This window comes from Thalassophryne amazonica, chromosome 7 (assembly GCF_902500255.1).
Source record: "Thalassophryne amazonica chromosome 7, fThaAma1.1, whole genome shotgun sequence".
Taxonomy (NCBI): Eukaryota; Metazoa; Chordata; class Actinopteri; order Batrachoidiformes; family Batrachoididae; genus Thalassophryne; species Thalassophryne amazonica.
Window position 1 is genome coordinate 31,800,862 of NC_047109.1, and position 26,654 is coordinate 31,827,515.

The 26,654-nt window shown below is 39.2% G+C and overlaps 1 protein-coding gene across 3 annotated transcripts in view; it reads left to right on the forward strand.

Annotated features, from left to right (window-relative positions):
* The window catches only part of cdk14 (cyclin-dependent kinase 14), a 715,009-nt gene that overhangs the window by 412,376 nt on the left and 275,979 nt on the right, over nt 1-26,654 (forward strand). The window lies entirely within an intron of this gene.

Below are 26,654 nucleotides of genomic sequence, written 5' to 3' on the forward strand. Positions count from 1 at the left end.
TCTGTCCATCTGTCTGTGCTCAGCATAAGTCCAGTCCTATTACTGCCAGACTCAAGAAATTCACAGGGAAAATTTGTAGGACACAGACCTTGAACAAGTTCAAAGATGGCTAACCTTGATGTATTTTAAGAGGTATTTTAAGAAGCTAAAAAGTCACATTCTGTTTCAATCTGATCTGTTTTGTTTTTGAGTGACGCAGGTGACAGCCAGTCAGAGTAGAGCTGCACCATGACATCAGTCACTGGTCTCTTCAGTACCGCTTTGTTTTGTGTCTTTATATACATGTTTCTCATATATTATTTAAAAGATAGCGACAAATCTACACTTCTAAAACTGTAAACACTGTTTTTGGAACCTAATAACACCTCTGAAGTGATTTACAAGACATTTTGCAAAGGTTAGCATGGTGATGTCACTTCCTGGTGTAGCTGCATGATAACAGCTTTGTTTCTGGTATTTTTTGTAAAAGCTAGGGAGAAATAAACACTTCTAAAACTGAAAAGGCTGTTTTTTAACCTGATAACAGCTCTGGAGTCATTTACAAGACATTTTGTAGGTGTTAGCTTGCACCCTAACTTTCACCAACTCAAAGCTAACTTCCTATGGAGTTAAATTTGTCTCATTAATAACTGCAAATGCACAGAGGGAGATCTACAAATATTCATTGATTTGCACAACATGAACAAATGATGATGTGATTTGAACATTTACAAATTGTATTTAAGACGGTATTTTAGCATTGCGTTATATTTAACATTACAAACACTGTAAGTCAATGTCTGTCCCTGTGGAGTGGTTTAATGTGAAACAGCTGAACAGGATCCACTGACGGTAACAAATATGTGTTGTGAAAATAGAAGTATGACTTCATGCTGTAAAAATGCTTACACTGTAGGTATCAGAATGGTTCATCATTTTTGTTTGCATCACAGATATATAGTTCATACTACATCACAGCTGAACTACCCAACATCTTTGTTCATATCAGGAGCCAGTCAGAGCGACATCTTGGTATCATATTTTCAGTGTATATTTCAATTAATTTGAATGTCATTTGCAGTGAATGTGGAATGGCTCAAGCAAGATACTTGCTCAAATCATCCCCAAATATATTCTGCCCTGAGTTAAACTTTGGTGGATTTTGACGTGTAACCACACAGCCAAACTCAGGCTGTCTTCTTGCTGTTGACCTTTGAGGCGTCAGCTGCATGAGCTAACATTAACACCTTCACTCTCCTTTACATGACGAGCTGGAAGCTGAACGAAAATCATTCAGGAAGGAAGCATTCTGATCACTGAATTCAAATTTATTTTACATAACCATAATAAAAAAAAATCATCAGATAGATATACAGTGCCCTCCAAAAGTATTGGAACACTTGGTATTTCACATATTTGAATTTGTTTATGGAATTTTAAATCCAAATAATACAAAAAATAAAAAAAATTTAAATTATCTTCCTTAAACTAAAACTGAAAGCAAATCTCTACAACATGATATAAATTAATTGAAAATATAAAAGCCAAGATGATGGGTGGCATAAGTAATAGAACGGTTTGGTATGATACCTTTTAAATAAGCAGTTTTATTGCCAGTTCTCTTCAGACAAGTCAGGGGATGAATACATGAACATTTCCAAGTCAATGAATATGTCTTGGACTTTATTTACATCAATTATGAATAAATACAAACAGTATGGCACTCTATGGTAAATCTGTGTGGAGTAGACAGTTCTCTATACCGCTTCATCATGAAGCGGTATAGAGGAGGACTTTCTTTCACCAAAACATCAAATCTAGGCTTGCATCTCAGATGTACCTTCTGGTAAATTTAAGCTGAACTTTCAGGTCTTCTTTTTAAGAAATGCTTCATAATGAAGCGGTATATCTGGTGATACAAAATGCAAAACATGCACTATGCACAATTTCTCCAGTCACAGTCACAGAAGCCTATAACTTCTTCTAGGCTGTCTGGGTTTCTTGGTGGCTTTCTTCACTCTTGTCCTTCTTGTAGAGTCACTCAGTTTTTAAGAATTGTTTTACAGTTTTACCATAGAGTGCCATACTGTTTGTGTTTCTTCATAATTGATGTAAATAAAGTCCAAGACATATTCAGTGACTTGGAAATGTTCATGTATCCGTCTCCTGACTTGTCTGAAGAAAACTGGCAATAAAACTGATTATTTACAGGTATTATACCAAAGGAGCCCATTACTTATGCAACCCAACATCTTGGCTTTTATCTTTTTAATTAATTTGTATCAAATTGTAGAGATTTGTTTTCAGTTTGAGTTTCAGGAAGATATAAACGCAACACTTTTGGTTTTGCTCCCATTTTGTATGAGATGAACTCAAAGATCTAAAACTTTTTCCACATACACAATATCACCATTTCCCTCAAATATTGTTCACAAACCAGTCGAAATCTGTGATAGTGAGCACTTCTCCTTTGCTGAGATAATCCATCCCACCTCACAGGTGTGCCATACCAAGATGCTGATTAGACACCATGATTAGTGCACAGGTGTGCCTTAGACTGCCCACAATAAAAGGCCACTCTGAAAGGTGCAGTTTTGTTTTATTGGGGGGGGATACCAGTCAGTATCTGGTGTGACCACCATTTGCCTCATGCAGTGCAACACATCTCCTTCGCATCATCTGTGAAGAGAACACCTCTCCAACATGCCAAACGCCAGCGAATGTGAGCATTTGCCCACTCAAGTTGTTTACGACGATGAACTGGAGTCAGGTCGAGACCCCGATGAGGACGACGAGCATGCAGATGAGCTTCCCTGAGACGGTTTCTGACAGTTTGTGCAGAAATTCTTTGGTTATGCAAACCGATTGTTCCAGCAGCTGTCCGAGTGGCTGGTCTCAGACTATCTTGGAGGTGAACATGCTGGATGTGGAGGTCCTGGGCTGGTGTGGTTACACGTGGTCTGCGGTTGTGAGGCTGGTTGGATGTACTGCCAAATTCTCTGAAACGCCTTTGGAGACGGCTTATGGTAGAGACATGAACATTCAATACACGAGCAACAGCTCTGGTTGACATTCCTGCTGTCAGCATGCCAACTGCACGCTCCCTCAAATCTTGCGACATCTGTGGCATTGTGCTGTGTGATAAAACTGCACCTTTCAGAGTGGCCTTTTATTGTGGGCAGTCTAAGGCACACCTGTGCACTAATCATGGTGTCTAATCAGCATCTTGGTATGGCACACCTGTGAGGTGGGATGGATTATCTCAGCAAAGGAGAAGTGCTCACTATCACAGATTTAGACTGGTTTGTGAACAATATTTGAGAGAAATGGTGATATTGTGTATGTGGAAAAAGTTTTAGATCTTTGAGTTCATCTCATACAAAATGGGAGCAAAACCAAAAGTGTTGCGTTTATATTTTTGTTGAGTATAGTTTTAGAAATTTTTATTTTTCATTTATTTATTTTTGTATTTTAAATGGCATAAAGAAGTTAAAATGTGTGAAATACCAAGTGTTCCAATATTTTTGGAGGGCACTGTATCTGTTAATACACATTCCTCATAAAAGTCAGATTTGAATAAAACAATTGCACCCATGTTATTCTGTTGTTGCCGCTCAAACAGCAGCAGGAGAGATTTTATCTGAATAAGGAGAGCAACAGAATCACATTGTCTCATGCACCCCATTAATTTCTCCTCCTCTGATTAGACTCCGCAGCAGGGACACAGTTCATGTTGATCATCCGGAAAAATCCTGTGTTCCTTTTGTAGACAATGAGACAGACAAAGATCTTTAATTCTTTTAAACCTTGAGTAATCGTGCTGTCTCTTCCCTCATCCCTTGACAAGAAAATCTGTAACAAAGTTTCAGGCATTTTAATTGAGCACATCACTGATCTTGCATCACTACAGGTATGCTAGTTATGCTAAGAATGTTCTGCCTGCAGAGGACAACCTGATCCGTCATTTACATGACTAACAGATTCTAAAAGCATTGTACCATTCTTGTCACTCCCAATGGATTTCTGATGAGATCAAAGCTGCTGGAGGGGATGTGTCATAACTTCCACATAATATAATCTTCAAATTAAAGAAGACTTGTTTAAGTCTGTGCAGATGATTCAGCAACTAGTGAGAACACTCACAACTGTTGAGTGCCACAGAATCAAGTTTGTAACACTTCAGCATCCCCAAGCGCTGTGGTGTAATGTTGCATTTTAATAAGTAAAATCAAGAAACTTATTTTTAGTCCTTTGGACGAAGGCCCACAGGACTAATGTCAACAAGATTCATACACAATGCGCAGTACGCGATGCGTGGTGCACCATCCTATGATTTTCTGAAAAACCATTTGAACTTTTCTGAAATTTGGAGAAAATTGGTCCTTGGGGCGACTATCTGGTGATAAGTTGTAATTTCTGACTGAACAAAAAAAAAGAAGTCATTTTTCACACTGATTTATTGCAGAAAAATTGTTAGATAATATTTTATCTAATTTTGCATAAAGAATCTTTGGGAGCCTGCCTCTTGGCAAGACAATTATTATTGTCCCCCCCCCCCCCCCCCCCCCACACACACACACACTCTCTAAAAAGTAATTCAGTGTCTTTGTATATATCACGGTAAGAAGCAGCTATACTGACTTAATGAAATCTTTGAAACTCATTCAGTTGATTGTTTGAGTTGCATATACCAAATGAAATGCCTAAAACCTTTTACAGTTAATTTTATCTTAACTTTACATTTATTATTTGAGTTTATTACATTGAAACAAATTATCATTTGCTTAACAAATTCTAGCTTTTGAAATACACTTAATTTGTTTGGTAAATTTCATTTGGAATATTTGGAAAGGACTAATTATTTAATATTTTTACTTAGATTTACCAAGATCATCAAGTATATTTAAATGATTTCACAGCTTTTTAATTTGCTCAATATTTTTAAGTGTAAAAATGTTTAATAAAAAATTGAGTAGAACACAGTGACAGTTTTTAGAGTGCAGATGAGCCAAAAAATGTCATTTTTCACACTTTTCATTTTATTACTGAAAAACCTTCTCTATAATTGTGCACATACAATAGATTCCTTGATATCTACCTCCACAAAGATTTTCATTTACATTGAATCCTTCTAAAGGCTCCCATGCCGCCCCCCCCCCCCCCCCCCCTTTAATGGTTAAAAATCACCATCTGCTGGTTTCTCAAAATATTTTCAATTAATTTTTTCTGAAATGTGGAACAGACATCTCTTAGGTGACTGTCTGGTCATGGTAAGTGCCTTATTAAATCCCCGGCCCCTCAAAGGAGCCAAAAATGTAATTTTTCCACACTTCTCAATTTATTGCAGAAAAACTGTTGAGTAGCTTCTTCACTAATTTCTAATTTTTGTCTGGCTACAGACAAAGAACAAGCAAACAAAAGAACCAAAGTCATTGGCCTTGAATCGTTCTAAGGTGCCCCCAGGCCCAAAGACATTTTGCACACCTCAATTTGTAGCTGAAAAACTAGTCAGAAAAAAAAAAAACTTTCCTTGATTTTGCATGTAGATTTGTTGAACCAGTGTCTCCCAACACAAAGGTTTTCATTGACCTTGCAGCATTAATGCCAATTTCCCCATATTTTGTCAAAATTAATCTTTGTTCAAAGGACTTTGGGGTCTTGTGACCCCATTTGTTGTTGTTGTTGTTGTGTGGATGTTTCATGGTCTCATGCCATAAGCTTGAATGGATTCTTATGGACTTGTTAGATATTTGTGAATATTTAACTGCACACTGTAATTAAATCACCATGGCAGCCAGCAGAAATGGAATGCAAACACCTAAAATGAGCAGAAATGCAATAATCCCACCAGTTACTCAGCAAGGCCTAAAATCCCTACGCATACTCATCTGGTTTTACTGACCTGTCAGCAAAAGTGAATCCTACCTGATACGAGACGGGAAGATTAAAGTGGTCATGAAATCATGCTGTATGTGGCATGTATCTGTGCAGGTGATTGTGGGATAATATCAATATTTTAAATGATGTGTGGTCTCATGAATCTTTTAATCGCCCTATCTGCCATCCCAGCATTTAATTTTGTCCCAATCTCTTAATTGAAGCCGGGTGTATGAGGGCAGACATAGTAATGGATTTATATTCATAGGCTGGAAGGAACTGAATTATTAATGTTGAAAATTACACAGATGAGAGTGTGAAAGGATTCGGATAGAGATGAAGTGGAGTGCGGCTGCTGTTTGGCCGCTGGGCTGAAGGCTAAAGATATGCATCTGAGAGTGACTGGATTTTGGATGGAGGGATTGTGAAGAGATGGAGGAAGCCCTGCAGACACGAGGTCTCTCACAAAGCATGGGGTGTGAGATGATGAAAATGCTTCTTATTGATTGGCTTTTGTGCCAGAAGGGAAAACTGGTGCTTCCTGCGCTCATCTGTATGACGCATTAAACCCAGATCCTCCCTCAGACACAAAGAGGCCCAGCAGAGGGATGGCCACTGGCCAGATGGACTGTGAGGCTCAGTTGCACACGGATACCCCACAGAGACTTGATGGTGCTTGGCATGCTCCTTTCTTCACAGCTTTTTACTCCACACACACACACAATTAGATGTGCATCATCTTTGGACAGTGGCATCCTTTTTGAAATCTTGCCTATGTACGCCACCACAGCAAAGTTGAAATTAAACAGTCAAGGTGTACATGTAATGTCAACTTTCAAGGGGTTTAACAAATTGTTTTTATTGTTTAGGAATTACAGCTATTTTTTTTACACAGTCACTCAGTATTCAGAATAATTATTTTTGCTATGGGTCATCATTTTTACAACCACTTTTGTATGTATGAACATTTCCAAGTCAGTGAATACGTCTTGGAATTCATTTACCTTCATAATGATGAAATACAAACAGTACAGCACGGTATGGTAACTCTGTCAGAGGCAGCTCTCAAAAAATGTTACTGTACAACAAGACAAGTGAGGAAAGCCACCAAAGACACCCAGCCGACTCTGAAGAAGTCGTCTGTGGCTGTGATTGGAGAAATTGTCCATAGTGCAACATTGGTCTTTTACCAACTGTCCAAGTTTCATGTTGGAGTGGAATGGAGAAGGATTTTCAGACAAGAAATTGCATCAAATTGAGGCCTGAGTCTCCCATATGATTTCTGGAATACTGTAGCTAAAATGTCACTATTTTTTAACATTATCTTCCATCCAGAAGGTGTACAACACTTAGATTGGTGATTGCTGAATAGATTTTAGACTTTAAAGGGGAACTATACAACGTTTTTTACCATGTAATCTGTAAATGATTTGTTTTGGGGGAGAATTCCTCCCCGAGCCGGTGTCCTTTGAATGAGAGTCTTGGGTCTTGCGAGAAACACAAACTGCTTTACGCTGCTTCAACACATATATCCACCACTATCTTCACAGTATGATTCAGAAACTCTACTTTTTATTCTGATACAGTTTGATCAATTAAATAAGCCAAAAGTGCCATTTTGGCCTGGCTTTGGAGTAAGTGCCGTTTACTCCAATTAAAAGTCAATGGGGGCTGGAGCCTCTCCCAGCAGTCATAGAGCATGAGGAAGGGTACACCCTGAGCAGGATGCCAATCTGTCGCAGGGTCACATATTGACAGACACATTCACACCCACACACACAACTATGGACAATTTAAAGTTTCCAGTCCACCTAAACTGCATGTTTTTGGATGTGGGAGGAAGGCGGAGCACCCAGAGGGAACACAAACAGACACTCACATGGGAATCAATCCCGACCTTCTTGCTGTGAGGCAACAGTGCTAACCACTAAGCCACCATGCTGCCGGCATTGCTGATCTTCAGCTACATATTTCATGAAAGACAAGGGAACTTCTATGAGTTTTTGCTACCGAGTTGCACATTTGTACTGCATCTACCTGCGTTTGTTTGCTACTGGGGGCAGCACAACTTACAGTCACAGAAAGTGCAGTATAGAAGAAGCTTGTTAGCATAACCTTCCTGTTCTCAACTGCTATGATTAAGTGGATACACAGCTTTCTAAATAACAGGGTAAGCAGCACTGCTTTGTGGCATAGCACACAGAAGGGTACTAGGTCCCATCCTGTTTATCTGCTATATAAGTGGTCAACCTCTCAGACTAGCCAAGGTACCCCACATCTACGAAACCCTTAAGCAATTATTTTCCCACTGCATAGTCAACATCAGGAACAAACTCCCAGAACACAACACAACCAAGCATCAGTCCATTTAAAATGGCATCTACAAATACTGAGTAACCCACAAATATCACCCCAAATATCTGCCACACTCAACTTAATAATTGCTCATTGCAGATCACCTTCAATAGAAGAGCAGCTGATGTGCCTTAGACGTAAAATGCCTCTTCTGTATATGTATGTATGTATGTATCTGTCAATTAATTGTTAAACAAACGAAAAGTCCAGATGGGTAGATTTACTCTACCACCAACCACCAGATGCTCGTTTGCTTTAAAATTGGTTTTCACTTTGTATCTGTGAAATGTTACACTCTTAATTTGGAACTAACTGTATGTAGCATGTAGCCCTGACACCCACACCTTTAGCTTTTCTTAACCTCTGAGACACACTGATTGTTCTAGAAATGAGGATTATTGATGTTGCATGAAAGGAAAACTATCTGATGTTTTTTAACAGAACCTTGATATTGTGTATTGGAAGGGTTTGGGTTGAAAAGGTTATGCCAGAGAGATTATTCCATTATTTACTATTTTGGCTTATCAGGCAGTGTAAAAACAGTTGAATATGGAAATGTAGAGGCGTATAGCATTGCAGTACAAAACCAGCTACCTGCCTCAGTGATGTTTTAATTCATTCTACGTGCTCTCCGCGCATCTGTCTGTCTGCCTCTGGGCTGTCAGATGGGTCGAGGTTTGGATTCATAGCTTCAGCAACTGATGTGAAGGGCACCATCAATGAATTATGCAGCATCAGGAGCACCTTAAAGGCCACATTGTTTGAAGAGAGGCAGACAAAGGTCAGCTTCCATCACTGTTTGAGAGGCATCCTGGTTTTGGTTTGGCACGCTGAACAGTGTGCACTGAGAGTGAATGTAATGAGGCAGCATGAAGTTTTTCCACGTCAGTCAAACCTTCAGTGGCAGAGTACTGGAGAAGACACCTGTCCAGATTCCCTGCATGGTGCAGTCAGATCCACATCCACATTAGTGTTCCGACTAGTTTGACTGGCCATATGAACATGCAACATTTGGGTTTTTGCTTTTTATATCCTTTTGTGCAAATATCCATGCAAGAGTTCGTGTCAGTAATTCTGATGTGTGGTGAATTGAAATTAAAAGAATTAGAATTAAAGTATTTCTGTTGGAATTGCTAAAATACAATTTACATTGTACTTGGGCTTGTGTATTTTCTGATTTTATTTTATTTTATTTTTTCTAGTTTGAGATGTCCTGTGATTTCTACTCTAATGCAGTCCATATTCTGAAAAAATCATGTATGTGCTGTTAATAATAATAATTATAATAATAACTAGTTATATGGGGTTTTACTGCATTTACTCCATTCAATCAAAGCACAAAATAAAATAGTAAGTCCCTTCGGCTACTCCCTTGTTTGCACTCGGGTCGCCACAGCAAATCCGAGGTGGATCTCCATGTTGAATTGGCACAGGTTTTTCACCGGATGCCCTTCCTGATGCAGCTCCACATTACGTGGAGAAATCTAGCAGGGGTGGGGTTTGAACCGGGACCCTTCAGCACTGAAACAAAGTGTACTAACCACTTAACCCTAAAGCGCTAAATAAAATAAACTCCAGGAATAAAAATAAATGGCAATAATAAGAAGTACATTACAACAATGGACAAAATCCCAAATTAAAGAGCTGAAATAACAGAAAAAGTGTGCAACTTGTATCCCCCCCCCCCCCCCCCCCCCCCCCCCTTATAAGGGGCATTTGTTTGACAGGTGGCACGAGTGCTTCAGCTTCCTTCTCCTTCCAAAGACACACAGGTTACACGTCTCTGTATCTGTGCCGCCCCTGCAATGGGCTGGACACACAATGTGACCAAGATACCTCATCCTGTGTACCTCATGTACAAACTCATCACACATTTAAAATTTTGGCCTTGAAGAATTTTTCTTTAAGAAAAATAACATCACAGCACTTTTCTCAGAATTGAATGTGGCATCATTGTTCACAGCAAATTTCTCATAAGCTTGTAGGAGCATCTGAAGATTATTCACAGATGGAGAAAACACAACCAGATCATCAGCATACATTAAAGGGTTGACGAGTACACTGTGTACATTACATTCTGAGGGGTTAACACTGTTGCTTCACAACTAGAAGGTCATGGGTTCCATTCCCACATATGGCCTTTCTGTGTGGAGTTCTCCCCGTGTTTGCGTGGGTTTCCTCCAGGTGTTCCAGTTTCTTCCCACATTTAAAGACATGCAGGTTATGTGAATTGGAAACTTTATAATTGTCCAGGTGTCCCTTGCAAAATGGGCCTTGATCTCAGTGGGACTAACCTGGTTAAATAATGGTTAAAAAAGAAACCTGTATTGCATTAAATTACACCTTTTCCATCTCTCCCTGCTCTACCACAAGCTGATGATCTCATTCAGGTGTTTGTTAGTGCTTGATTGGTTGCACACCTGAATGTGGTAATTAGTTTGTGGCAGAGCAGGGGGAGTACAGGTTAAATTTTTAAATATATAGGCGAGGTCAGGGGCGGCTTGTTCAAAGGGGAAATTTGTGCGGCACACTGCCAAATGGGAAAAGGAGAGATTTTTTTTTTTTTTTTTTTTTCTGAGTTCACCCTTGTTGCAGTGATTCCAGACCATTTGATCTTCCTCTGAATTACAATGTCCAGTCAGGTCCTTCCCCCCCCCCCATTCTGGTGTGATTTCAGTCAGGTTGAAAATCTCTCCACACATATCTGACAGACTCACATGTAAAATCAATATTTTTCACAACACTGAGCTTTCAGTATGATCTCTATGGGTTCCGGGTGTGCACACCATGTTATTTGTTTAAATCATACGCAACTGTGAAAACGCGGGCTGTAGAGTCCATCAATGCTGTGTTCCAAAACCCTGAGAAGCTCAGACTCAAAGCTTAGTAAGGTGGATTTACCAACGAGACAGGCAGGGTTTTTTTTCACTGACAGAATGGTTGGTTGTCCATTCGGCTGCTCCCGTTTTTGTGTTCGGGGTCGCCACAGCGGATACAGTCAGATCCGCATTGATATTTGGCACAGGTTTTACCCCAGATGCCTTCCTGACGCAACTCCAGTGTTACCTGGAGAAACACACACAGCTGCTAGTGTTGCAAAGAGGTGTCCCATCCAAGTACTAACCAGGCCCTGCACTGCACTGCTTAGCTTCTGCAGGACCTGGTTAGTACTGACAAAATAACACGTTCATTTACATTAATTAATCACGGCACCTATGACAAATTCTTTTTTTTTCTTTTATCGCGATTGATAGCACTAGATAAAGTGTTTTGAAGTGTTGCCTTTGGACAAGTTTTTTGCACGGTTTAAGTAACAGCACCAAGTCAGACGTATTTAATGTTTTTAAATAGCTGCAAGAAAATCATGTGATCAGAGCGGCCACAGCACACAAGTTAGTTTATGTCGTTAAAACAGCCTCGTTAGCGTTTCCTCCTGCGTTGGAGACATGGAGGCACACGTGTAAAAGTAGACATTAAATACTTTTCATATCTAAGTTAAAGCCCCTTTCACAGGGGGCCAACATAGAGTTGCGTAATGTGACGTACTGACTATGCCAAGCTTACGTGGCGATATGCCGAGGGACGCTAGGGGGTCCATGAAATGGACGCAAAAAAATTTAACGTTTAATATTTCCATTTGGCGTAGAGCACTGGACGGAGTGCTCCACACAAGTCTATGCAACACTCCGCAACTGTATGCAAGTCTGTGTAACACTGCTTTACTGTACGCCAAGCCTCGGTAATCGTACGATACCCTACGCCAGTCCAGTGAAAAATCCTTTAGGTTTTTATTAGTACATAACTGCATTGCTAGATTTTATTTATCCCACTGGACTCTGCTGAACTTTGCTGGCAGTGAAGCTTCAAAATCACAGAAGAAGAAGAGGCAGGTGAAAACCAGAGAAGAAGAAGAGGCAGGCCAAAGCTCCCTCCCCGCCCCCCATACATACATACACAGCATAATGCAACTCTACGCAGGTCCGGTGTGCAAGGGGCTGTCATTTACGAGGTCTATTAGAAAAGAAACCAACCATTTTATTTTTTTTAAAAACTACAACCCCTGGCAAAAAATTATGGAATCACTGGCCTCGGAGGATGTTCATTCAGTTGTTTAATTTTGTAGAAAAAAAGCAGATCACAGACATGACACAAAACTAAAGTCATTTCAAATGATAACTTTCTGGCTTTAAGAAACACTAGAAGAAATCAGGAAAAAAAATTGTGGTAGTCAGTAACTGTTACTTTTTTAGACCAAGCAGAGGGAAAAAAATATGGAATCACTCAATTCTGAGGAAAAAATTATGGAATCATGAAAAACAAAAGAACGCTCCAACACATCACTAGTATTTTGTTGCACCACCTCTGGCTTTTATAACAGCTTGCAGTCTCTGAGGCATGGACTTAATGAGTGACAAACAGTACTCTTAATCAATTTGGCTCCAACTTTCTGTGATTGCTGTTGCCAGATCAGCTTTGCAGGTTGGAGCCTTGTCATGGACCATTTTCTTCAACTTCCACCAAAGATTTTCAATTGGATTAAGATCCGGACTATTTGCAGGCCATGACATTGACCCTATGTGTCTTTTTGCAAGGAATGTTTTCACAGTTTTTGCTCTATGGCAAGATGCATTATCATCTTGAAAAATGATTTCATCATCCCTAAACATCCTTTCAATTGATGGGATAAGAAAATTGTCCAAAATATCAACGTAAACTTGTGCATTTATTGATGATGTAACGACAGCCATCTCCCCAGTGCCATTACCTGACATGCAGCCCCATATCATCAATGACTGTGGAAATTTACATGTTTTCTTCAGGCAGTCATCTTCATAAATCTCATTGGAACGGCACCAAACAAAAGTTCCAGCATCATCACCTTGCCCAATGCAGATTCGAGATTCATTGCTGAATATGACTTTCATCCAGTCATCCACAGTCCACGATTGCTTTTCCTTAGCCCATTGTAACCTTGTTTTTTTTCTGTGTAGGTGTTAATGATGGCTTTTGTTTAGCTTCTCTGTATGTAAATCCCATTTCCTTTAGGCGGTTTCTTACAGTTCGGTCACAGACGTTGACTCCAGTTTCCTCCCATTCGTTCCTCATTTGTTTTGTTGTGCATTTTCAATTTTTGAGACATATTGCTTTAAGTTTTCTGTCTTGACACTTTGATGTCTTCCTTGGTCTACCAGTATGTTTGCCTTTAACAACCTTCCCATGTTGTTTGTATTTGGTCCAGAGTTTAGACACAGCTGACTGTGAACAACCAACATGTTTTGCAACATTGCGTGATGATTTACCCTCTTTTAAGAGTTTGATAATCCTCTCCTTTGTTTCAATTGACATCTCTCATGTTGGAGCCATGATTCATGTCAGTCCACTTGGTGCAACAGCTCTCCAAGGTGTGATCACTCCTTTTTAGATGCAGACTAACGAGCAGATCTGATTTGATGCAGGTGTTAGTTTGGGGGATGAAAATTTACAGGGTGATTCCATAATTTATTCCTCAGAATTGAGTGATTCCATATTTTTTTTTCCCTCTGCTTGGTCTAAAAAAGTAACCGTTACTGACTGCCGCAATTATTTTTCCTGATTTCTTATAGTGTTTCTTAAAGCCAGAAAGTTGCCATTTGAAATGACTTTAGTTTTGTGTCATGTCTGTGATCTGCTTTTTTTCTACAAAATTAAACAACTGAATGAACATCCTCCGAGGCCGGTGATTCCATAATTTTTGCCAGGGGTTGTATATGGATTTGATTCATATGTTTTAACGTCAGCCAAGCTTGAACCTTCGTGCGCATGCGTGAGTTTTTCCATGCCTGTCGGTGACGTCATTTGCCTGTGAGCACGCCTTGTGGGAGGAGTGGTCCAGCCCCCTCGTCGGATTTTCATTGTCTGAGAAGTTGCTGAGAGACTGGCGCTGTGCTTCATCAAAATTTTTTCAGAAACTGTGAGGCATATCCGAGTGGATACCATTCGAGAAATTAAGCTGGTTTTCGGTGAAAATTTTAACGGCTGATGAGAGATTTTGGATTGTTTCTATCGCTGTAAGGACTTCCCATGGAGCGGGACGTCACACAGCACTCCGAGGTGACGTCGTCATCCTGTTTCAAGCTGAAAACCTCCAAATTTAAGCCTCTGTTGACCCAGGACGTCATGAGAGAACAGAGAACTTTCAGAAGAGGTCGGAATCAGCAGTTTATCCGGACATTCCACTGTTAAAGGAGATTTTTTTAATGAAAGACGTGCGGACGCGGCTCGCCCACCACAGGAAAAACACCTCCGTGTTGATAACCATTTGTAAAACCCAGGCGGCTTTTGGTGGCTTTCAGTTGAGTGAGTATCTGAGAAATTGTTTAGCAGCAGGGCATGTTCCAACTTGTTCTTAAGGCTTCCAACGGAGGTGTTTCTCCTGTGGCGGGCGCGCCGCGCCGACTGCGAGCCAACGCGCCAATCCATCCGCACGTCTTTCATTAAAAAAATCTCCTTTAACAGTGGAATGTCCGGATAAACTGCTGATTCCGACCTCTTCTGAAAGTTCTCTGTTCTCTCATGACATCCTGGGTCAACAGAGGCTTAAATTTGGAGGTTTTCAGCTTGAAACAGGATGATGACGTCACCTCGGAGTGCTGTGTGACGTCCCGCTCCATGGGAAGTCCTTACAGCGATAGAAACAATCCAAAATCTCTCATCAGCCATTAAAATGTTCACCGAAAACCAGCTTAATTTGTCAAATGGTGTCCACTCAGATATGCCTCACAGTTTCTGAAAAAATTTTGATGAATCACAGCGCCAGTCTCTCAGCAACTTCTCAGACAAAGGAATTCCTACGAGGGGGCTGGATCACTCCTCCCACAAGGCGTGCTCACAGGCGAATGATGTCACCGACAGGCGTGAAAAAATTCTCACATGCCCACGAAGGTTCAAGCTTGGCTGATGTAATCACACGTGATTCAAATCCATATGGTTTTTTAAAAAATAATAAGGTCAGATACTTTTCTAATAGACCTCGTATCTCAAATGCGGGCATCGATGTCAACGTGTTTGGCTTCAACGATCATTGATTAACAGCCACACGGAGCTCCAACAGGCTTAAAACAGTTTTAAAAGGTTTGATTCATTAATGTTCAACGAACATATTTAAAAATGAAATGCACTTGGAGCCAGTAAGGTAATTAGTTGTATTAAAGGGGTCATATTGTGCAAAATCACCTTGTACATAACATCTGCAAAGTCCCACAATTCTGTGAGTGTTTTCACAGATGTTCTCCTGATTTAAGGTGAATTTATGTCACAGCTTGTTTCACACCTCTGTGACATATGTAACAGAAATTATGCAGATTCTCTTTTTTTTTTTTTTGGAGAATATTACACACACACAAATCTCTATAGCACTTTTCCATCTGAAAATCACTAAGGCCCATTGGGCAATGTCCTTAATCCCTAGTTGCTCCGAGTGTGAATAAGTGGGTTAATTTATTGTGGGGTCACTTAAGAGAAATATTTTTGATGTATGCTACCATTTTCCTGTATGAGGTATTCAGCTAACAACAAACTGATACAATTGTCTTGCTTAATGTATTTACTGAATGGGTCCCTTAATCATTATCAGAAAAATTGCCCCTCTTGCAAAATTTTTCACGAGCCGCCACTAGGTTAGTTGGCACTTGAGTACCAGTTTGGGAACCACTGTACTCGTTCAAACACAATGTTATCATAATTAATGTGCAACACCAATGTTGCATCAAGGTGACGAATGAGAACTAATTGTCTAACAGATATTATCAGATGCTCTGTTTTTCTTAAAGACCAGGAAAATTAAATGTCCAAATTCATGGTGCTAAATTTTGCAGGATTGGCGGGAGAATCCATAAATACCATGTCCTCTACTTATTCTTGGCAGAAAGCTTTCATTTTTCAACTGCAGTGTTGTCTAGGCCAGTGTTGATGTACCCTCCTTAGCCAGTATATGTGGAAAAATAAACCAGGTCTGCACAGATCACCACTTCTGCTTCATTTCTTTCATGGCTCATATTTTCATTAAAGACAGATCGTTCCTGGATCCTGTGCTGTACCACATTTTTCACTCAGCCACTTTTACTTTGATTCACTTTCAAATCACTCCATCAAGTGGATGGTTTTTTTTGTTTGTTTGTTTTTTTTTTAAATGCTGAAGCATACCCTGGTGTTTCCTGCTTCTTGAACTCTGTTTTGTATTTCGGAGTTAATTTCCATTAGATTCCACCCCTGCACAGTTATGATCCCTGAAAGGTCTGCAGCTGTGTGGTTTATCACCTTTCTGACAGTATTTCCAGACAGGAGAGGTGTAAATACTTTGGTTTATGCAAAGTGTTTGAGGTTTTAATATTAATAGTTTTGGTTATCTACCATCTTAGTGTCTACATTCATGCTCATGTTATTTTCTTTTGAATAGGCGTTAATGTGGCTCTATGAGGCGCGCGCGCACACACACACACACACACACACACACACACACACACACACACACACACACACACACACACACACACACACACACACACACACACACTCTCTTCCCCTGTCTGTCTGAATTAAAGTTATGGTAAATGAGACCAGGCTCATCGTCTCCGGTTAACTAGCTGTCACTGCATAAAAGATTGTGTTCCCTGGAAGAATATATGAAAATGGACAACTCTATCTGTGGGAAATGGCCTGTCAGACAGAGAGGTGAGCGCATACGGCCACAAATTACAGCATGTCTACAGAGAAGACAACAACCTGCCTGCTTCTTATTACTTTGAGTGAAAGAGCCATTTTATGTCTGTTGAAATCTAAACATTACCGGACTTCTGGTTGGGCAGTGAACAGGGCGGCTGCATAGAGAAACAGCTCCCCGACTAAAAGTTCCAAAACCCCTGAAGATCTTACTTCTCCGAATTTTTGAAAAAGGCGAGTGTTAAACTTTACTAAGGGGAACAATATTATGACAAGGGGAAAAGCAAAGAAAATTGAAGGCAACGCAAGAACCGACGTTGACCAAGTTGAAAGACGACCGGAGCTAACATGCAGCTAGCAGCGGGTGAACCAGTGGATAAAGAGCTTGGGGAAGAAAACATGACCGAGCTACAAACAGTGCTACATGAGATAAAGGACTTTAGGAGAGAACACACAGACTCATTCAAAGAGCTGAAAGAGGATATTGTAATGACGAACGCGCGTGTTGAAGAAGCCGAGCAGCGCATAATGGAGTCTGAGGAGCGCATTCAAAAGCTGTTGGAGATGCAAAAGCAGGTCATGGAGAGGCTGACGGACCAAGACGGGAGGCTGAGACGTGAGAATATTAGGATCCATAATGTGAAAGAGGAGGCTGAAAACGGAGCTACATCAATGACCGCATTTGTCGAGCGTCTCCTCAAAGAGGGCTCACCGCGCTGTGGCTGCCAAGCCACCAGAAAATGCCCCTCCGAGATCAATAGTGGTGAAGCTGCTAAGTTACAGGTGCAAGGAGGCGATTATCAAGGCGGCATGGCAGAAGAAAGGGTTCATGTATGAGGGAAGGAAGATAATCATTGATCACCATTATGCTCCAGAGGTTCTGAGGCAGCGCAAAGAATATGCGGAGGCAAAAAGGGTGCTCAAGGAAAGAAAAATACACTTTCAGACGCCATTTCTTGCAAAACTCCGGGTATTTTACGATGGAGGAACGAGGATTTATAATACAGCGGAGGAGGCGACCAAGGATATGGCAGCGAGGGGGTATAAGGTGACAGTAGTGACACCAGTGGAAAATGTGTTTGAAAGAGTGAAGCGTCAAACCTGGAGGGCGGGCCAAACACCGAGCGGAAAATGTCAGGAGGAGGCAAGACCAGAGTTTATGAAGAAACTGGACGCTTTCAGGAGATCCCCTCGGAGACAGGATGAGTGACTTGTGTATTCAGGTTAAAAGTATAAAGGTGGGGAGTATTGTTTATGATAAATCTCCTGGAGAGTAAGACATAGTCGGGACTGTGCTCTCTCGAGCTGCCAGCAGAGGCATGTTTGGGCTCTACGACAAGGGGGCCCTCTGGTGGTGTAAATCCAGAGGCTATCCCTCTGAGCCTTTTCGGGGCTCAAATGGGGTCAATGAAGAGACCCCATTTCTGGAAGTTACTTTAACTTCATTTTTCATTTTAAAGGTGAACTTTGTTCAAGTTAAGGTTATTAAGTTCTTTGTTCAGTGTTGTTGTTACTGTAGCAGGGGGAATAACTATAAACTTAGAAGTATTAAAGGTGGCTTTGCAAAATAATTTTATTAAAATATCTTCATACAATTTAAATGGGCTACTTAACCCAATTAAAAGAGGTAAAATTCTAAGTAAATTGAAAAAAGGGAGTGGGAGTGGCATTTTTGCAAGAAACACATATGTCAGAAAAAGAACATGACAAATTAAAAAGAAACCGGTTTGCACAGGTATATGCTTCATCATATAAAATGGGTCACAGGAGAGGTGTTGCTGTTTTGATATCAGACAGAATTCCATTTCAAAAATTGTATGTAATATGTGATAAAGAGGGAAGATATGTTTTAGTGAAGGGGAGACTAGAGGGGATATTAATCAGCTTTTTAAACGTATATGCTCCTCCCGGATCTGATTGGATATTTTATAGAAAACTATTTGATTTAATGACATCTGAAGGGGAGGGAATATTAGTTGCAGGGGGAGATTTAAACCAGAGGTTGGAACAACAGTGGGATACCTCCACGGGAGGCCCTCCAAAAAGTGGGATAGCTAAAAAGATGACAGATTTAATGGGAGAGGTAGGTATCATAGTCGTCTGGAGAGAATTACACCCCACAACCAAAGATTATACATTTTATTCCTCTCTGCACAATAACTACTCTAGAATTGATTATTTTATGATATATAGCAAGGATAGATATAGAATAGAGAACTGTGAAATCGGAGTGAGGGATTTATCAGATCATTGCCCAGTTTATGTGAATCTGCTTTTGACACCTGAGAAAAAGAGAACTCTTTGGAGGCTTAATGCCAACGTATTGAAAGGAGGAATAAAAGAAGAACTAAAACTAGAAATTCAAAGATACTTGAAGGAAAATGATAATGGAGAGGTGTCCCCGCCTGTCCTCTGGGATGCTTGCAAGGCTGTGTTAAGAGGGAAGATAATTGCCAAAACAGCTTTTTTGAAAAGGCAAAAACAAAAGAAACATTGCAATCAGAATTTAAAAAAAAAAATGGAACATGATCACAAACAAAATTCTACCAGTGAATTATATCAAGAATTGCAGAAGAAAAAGGCTCAAATAAATGAGATTTATTCTGAAGAAATACAAAAAAATTTGTTAATGTCAAAAAAAAATGTTATTTACGAAACAAAGATATTATGAAATTGGTGGAAAATCAGCTAAATTATTGGCTTACAAATTAAAAAAGAGGAGGCAAAAAGAAGCATCTACAAAATTAGGAATCCTCAAACTAAAGAAGTAAAATTTAAAACCAAGGACATTCAAAAGTGTTTTGAAGCATATTATACAAATTTATACTCAAACTCAACAACTGATAATATAACAGAAATAGACAAGTTTTTAGATAAACTACATCTACCTAAAGTTACAGAGGAGCAAAATCGGGGCCTTGTATCAGAAATTACAGAACGAGAGATTGATGCAGCAATATTAAAATTAAACAAATCCCCAGGGGCAGACGGGTACACCTCAGAATGGTACAAGGCTTTTAGAGAATTATTGATTCCAGTTTTACAAAAAACATTTAACTGGGTGCTACAAAAGGGGGAAATACCATGCTCATGGTGAGAGGCAATTGTATCAGTGATCCTAAAAGAAGGCAAGGATGAGCTGGAATGTTCAAATTATAGACCGATTAGTGTTCTCAATCAAGATTACAGAATATTTACAGCAATTTTGGCCCGTCGCTTTGAGAAGATTCTGCCCGATATCATACAGTTGGACCAAACGGGGTTTATTAAAGAAAGCCAAACTCTAGATAATATTAGACGAACGTTACATGTGATGCAGCATATAAATGATGGGGACTTTGAGGCAATTATCATGGGGATGGATGCAGAGAAGGCATTTGATTCGGTTAGGTGGGAATTTTTATACAGGGTGTTGCAAAAATTCAACTTCCATGAAACATTAATTACAACAATAAGAGCTTTGTATTCTACACCAACAGCTAAAATCAAAGTGAATGGGGGGGTATCTAATGATATTAAACTACAAAGAGGTTGTAGGCAGGGCTGTTCGGCAAGCCCTTTATTATTTGCAATATTTCTGGAGCCCCTTAGTTTGGCAATAGCACAAAATAAGAATATTCAAGGGATAGACATGGTGGGAGGGACTCAAAAAAATTGCTTTATTCGCATATGATGTGTTGATATATTTATCTCATCCAAACACTTCCTTACCAGCACTCATGTCCGAATTTAAAGAGTTTGGATTATCTGGATATAAAATAAACGTACAAAAAACACAAGTTCTTACTTACAATTATAGCCCCGTGGAATCTATTAGAAATTTGTATGGAATTAATTGGAATCAGGATTCAATAAAATATTTAGGGGTAGAGCTGACAAAAAACCTGAGTCAATTAAAAAAGGCAAATTATGATTTGTTAATGTCAAAAATAAAGGTTGATATAGAAAGGTGGAATTTAATTCCATTCATGACAATAGTATCAAGAGTGGAGGTAATTAAAATCAATATCCTCCCTCGTTTGCTATACCTTTTTCAAAACGTACCAGTAGAGATCTCAAGTGGAGAATTTACTGAATGGGACAAATGTATTTCAAGGTACATTTGGCAGGGCAGAAAGCCAAGGGTAAAATTCAAAACAATACAGTTACCCAAAGAAAAGGGGGGCTTGGCACTACCATGTCTAAAGAGTTATTTCCAAGCAACACAAATCAAAATGTTGTTAAATTTGTGTAATCCCTCATATAATGCTAGGTGGAAAGAAATAGAAATTAGCAGGATACGAGGGACACCAATAGAAGCAATAATAGGGGATATTAAATTATATAGACTCTTAAGTTTGGAAATAAATCCATGGCTCGAGGTAGCTTTGAAAGTTTGGTATGAAGTAGTCACAAGGTATAACATGACTGGTCCGTGTAAGCTGTTAAGATGGATTGCTTTTGACACAGATTTTATACCAAATAAAAGAGACAAGCAGTTTAAACAATGGGAATTGGGCCCCACATATGTGGTGGGAACTCTTGAAGAATACAAAATGCAAGAGCTTTGAGGAAATTAAGGAGCAATTTGGGTTAGTAAATAGAGATTTTTATAGATTTTTACAAATTAGGCATTATTTAGATTATGATATTAAAAAGGAAAATTGCTCATTAGACACAGAAATTATCTTATTTATTTCAGCATGCCAATCTAAACTAAATAGAAAATTGATATCTAAGTTATACATAGGGTTAGAACATTTAAAAAACCAAGATACACAATATATAAAGCTGAAATGGGAAGCAGAAGCCAATATAAATTTAACAGGGGAAGATTGGGATGACATCAATCAACATGTATGGAAAACAACATCAACATTAATGTGGAGAGAGCATGGATGGAAAAATATTGTACAATTCTTTAGAACTCCGGCACAGAGAAAATATCGAGACACAAGTTGTTGGAGAAAATGTGGGGAAGAAATGGCACATCATGTACATGTCTTTTGGTCTTGACCTTCCTTTTACTTTTGAGGTATTTTATTTGGGAAAACTTGAGATAAATAATAAGAATTATCTCAACAATAAGATGTTCAGAATCATGCTTTTAGCAGGGAAAAAGGGGATCACCAAAATGTGGATGAAGGAAGAGGTGCCGAAATTTGAAAATTGGATAGAGGTGATGCACAGTATATATTGTATGGAGAAATTGACATATTATTTGAGATTTGAGGAAGAAAAATTTGAGAAAATATGGAAGGGATGGTTAGCGGTTGTAAAGTCAATAAGATCTGATTTTATATAAATCTATATTCCCCCAGGTTGTTCAGCTAAATGTTGTTTTATTTTTACTTTGTTTTGTCTTTACTTGAAAAAAATGGATGTTATGTGGATGAAAGGAATACATTGTAAATTATATGTACAACTGTCCTTAAAAACTAATAAAAATATAATAAAAAAAGCAAAAAGAAATCTAAACATTACCAATCTGACAACAATAAAAAAAATATGACGTCTCATGTTTGTGTACGAGTGGCACGTGAGCACCACCACTGTTTAGCAGCACATAATAATGTGGTTCTGGTCATTAGCTAGAGTGAGGCATTAGTCTGATTAAGATGTTTGCACAGGTTGCTCAGCGCCCCATTACATTAATATTCTTCTTGCCGTGCGACAGAGAAAAGTCTGATTGTTTATAGATTCTCTCTCCACATTACAATTCTACCTTCCCTGCAGTAATGAAGAAGGTTTGCTATTGTGATGCTGTAATGGTACACTATGCAACATGATATTAACATATGGTGTGAGACAAATTTTTGGCACTAATTTTAACAAGTGGATCTTTTGCAAATTTGTGGCCACAGATGAAAAGCTGTCCTCTGTAAATGCCCTACATACTTTTACCATCTTCCCAAGTTATACTATGTTTGTGGATATCAATGTGAATTTGCTTCAGATGTAGTCAGGTCTATAAGTAGACATTGACAGTGTCAAAATTTTTGTAATTTTTGTTCCTCTTTACACCACTACAATGGAGCTGAAATGAGAGGGGTAAAAAAAAAAATCAAAATGTTCATGCGTTGTGGGATTTCAGTTTTAAATCAGGGGTTTTAACAAACATTTATTATGTGGCTATGATGCTACCCACGCTCAGATTGGCTGATTTCCGGTCTGATATTTTCCAATATCAAACCTTTACTATGACAATCAGTCCGGCTTGCTTGCTCAGTTAATAATCCCTTAATATTGACCTTTTAGCAATTACAGCCATTTTGATACATAGTCTCTCCCGTTTCAGAGCTCATAAGTAATCAGGCAAATTTAATGTTATGCTGCATTTACACATAGGCAAGATGCGTAACGAATGTCATATTTGCGTCATTCTTGGTACATTCCTGACATTCTTAATGTGACTTTACACATCTGAATAGGTTTCTTAATAGTGCGTGTTGGTGCGTGATATTTGTGATTTTTGTGGAGCATGTTTTTATCTGTCACAAAAAAAATTCAATGTTCAAGACATTGTTCGGAAGAACAGCATACTCGTAGTTTGATTAAAAAGTTGATTGGAGAGGGGAAAACGTATACGCAGGTGCAAAAAATTATAGGCTGTTCATCTACAATGATCTCCAATGCTTTAAAATGGACAAAAAATAAACAGACGCGTGGAAGAAAACAGAAAACAACCATCAAAATGGATAGAAGAATAACCATAATGGCAAAGGCTCACCCATTGATCAGCTTCAGGATGATCAGAGACAGTCTGGAGTTACCTGTCAGTGCTGTGACAGTTAGAAGACGCCTGTGTGAAGCTAATTTATTTGCAAGAATTCCTGCAAAGTCCCTCTATTAAATAAAAGACATGTGCAAAAGAGGTTACTATTTGCCAAACTGGCCTAAAGAGAAATGGAGGAATATTTTGTGGACTGATGAGAGTAAAATTGTTCTTTTTGGGTCCAAGGGCCACAGACAGTTTGTGAGACAACCCCCAAACTCTGAATTCAAGCCACAGTTCACAGTGAAGACAGTGAAGCATGGTGGTGCAAGCATCATGATATGGGCATGTTTCTCCTACTATGGTGTTGGGCCTATATATCACATACCAGGTATCATGGATCAGTTTGGATATGTCAAAATACTTGAAGAGGTCATGTTGCCTTATGGTGAAGAGGACATGCCCTTGAAATGGGTGTTTCAACAAACAATGACCCCAAGCACACTAGTAACCGAGTAAAATCTTGGTTCCAAACCAACAAAATTAATGCCTTGCAGATGTGAAGAAATCATGACAAACTGTGGTTATACAACTAAATACTAGTTTAGTGATTCACAGGATTGCTAAAAAAGCAGTTTGAACATAATAGTTTTGAGATTGTAACGTCAACAGAAGATGCTACTATTAGTGTGAACACCCCGTTTTCTACTTTTTTTTTTACTAATAGCCCAATTTCATAGCCTTAAGAGTTTGCATATCATGAATGCTTGGTCTTGTTGGATTTGTGAGAATCTACTGAATCTACTGGTACCTTGTTTCCCATGTAACAATAAGAAATATACTCAAAACCTGGATTAATCTTTTTAGTCACATAGCACTACTATTATTCTCAGCACTACTGTATAGCAGTAATGTGGCTGTGGGCATATTTTTTAGGAAAAAAGTCCTGATAAGCAATGAAATTTATTGGCTTATGGAAATGAATCCTTTGGCCCCAATTTCCTTGACCGCAGTTATCATAACCTTCAACCGACCTTGACCTCCACTCCAGTTATTAATTTGTGCTTGACCTTGTCAGGGAAATTCCTGAATTCATCTAAGAATGTGTACTAGTAGCCTGTGAGCCAAAAGCAATTTTGACTTAATCAGTACCACTTAATGGGGGCTAAACAATATGTACAATCCAACCTCAATATACTGTGACTGACCCCCCAAAAAATTCTGAGGGCCATTCCATGTAGGGGTCAATGAAGGTTTTCAGAAGGGTCAACATGTAAAAATGCTCCAGTCATATTAAAAGGTTTGCCATATTATTTGTCTGATCATAAGACTGCGTTGACTCTTGAACTCAGACGCAATTTGGATGACACCTTGGAACTGATGCGTGCCTTGCAGTTGAAGCTTAAGGTTTCGGAGGCCGGTGAATATTCTTAATTCATAATTGGGAATATTCTTAATTCATAATTTGGATTTGGTTGTTCAAGTGGAACTGTTGAAAGTGTTTTTCACTGCTCAGCTACAACACTCCAGGCTTATCTAGCCTCAAGGACAAATTGCCCACTGTTTACCTCCAGAGGAATTTATTCAGGCCTTGGTGAGATTATTCGGCTCCATTCTTATCTCAACCCACAACGACAATAAACTGACTTACACATGGACTGACGCATACTCCAGCTTTTCCTTTTACCCCCCAACCCCCCGCCCCACCCCCGCAGCAGGCTCCCGTTCTTCCCAAGCTGGCAGGCGGCGCGACTCCAGTTGCAGCGCATACCACACACTCACATCGCCTCAATTTGGAAAATGGACTGTTTCAAGTTTAGTGCACATAAACTATGTCAAATGTATATGTGTTGTCTTAATTCTGATGTGAGTGCGGAAATCTCGTTGTTGTAATGACAATGATAATAAAAGCTATTCATCCATCCATCCATAAGGATTTCTCTTTTTGCTGATCACAGAGTAGTTTGCACCAAAAAGAGTAGTTTGCACCATCTGCTATGCTTAATTATCACGTGACAGTGTAACATATGTCACTGAACGCAGTGGACGTTGACCTTGCTTGACCATTACTTTGGAGCCCAAGCATTAAACACTGTTAAAGGTATTCCATTTATTAATCCTGTTAGCTCAATCAGTAACTTTTTTAACCATTACTTTTTTTTTACCAGAATTGAAACAATGTTCATTTTTGACCCGTGTGCAAACTGTAATCAACCTTTGTCACCATATTATTTTTACATCGTAACTCCAAAACGTTTAGCCATGGACAGTACAAACTATACCTTTTTGGAATCTTTGTCATCAGAAAAATAATATGGTATATTTTCAGTATGACTGGTGCATTTTTATATGTTTACCCCTGTGTAATCCTTCATTGACGCCTACCTGGCTTTAGCTATCATCCTTGAATGGTCATCATACATTTTTGTTTAGTACATGGTATAATGACGTTGGATTGTAAGTGTCATTCCCTGCAGTGGTATCGAACGCCTGTTTGTCCCATGAACTATGCATTTCATGCAATTCAGTTTGAAAATGAATTTGATTGACCTTTGCCCTCATGACCCTAAAGGTCAAAAATTAAACCTTTGAGGGCAAGTCCAAGATTGGCCTTAATCTATATCCCAAAATTGGTGTAAATAATCCAGAAAACCTGTGAGGAGTAGGCCAAGAAGCAGACAACCATGACTTTGGCACCAATGATTAACCAATGATTAACTCTGCCTGGGCAGTTACAGAACAAATCAGAATGCAAATCAAAATCTAAATTTTGACCTTTGGCCTTTGGTAAATTTGACAAGGCTTGATAAATTGGAAAATCAAAATTTTGAACTTTGATGCCAATAACTTTGACTTACATACAACCAAATGATTGCTTTCTAATAGACATTGCCAGGGCATTGATGGAATACACCTGAGTGTGTGACATTTGGTCACACACACTCACTTTTGGGATCAGCTTTCATTGACATACCAAGTTTGATAGACATCAGCAAAAGGACCTGGGAGGAGTCCATAAAGAAAAATAGTACACCTTTGGGAACGTTGACCT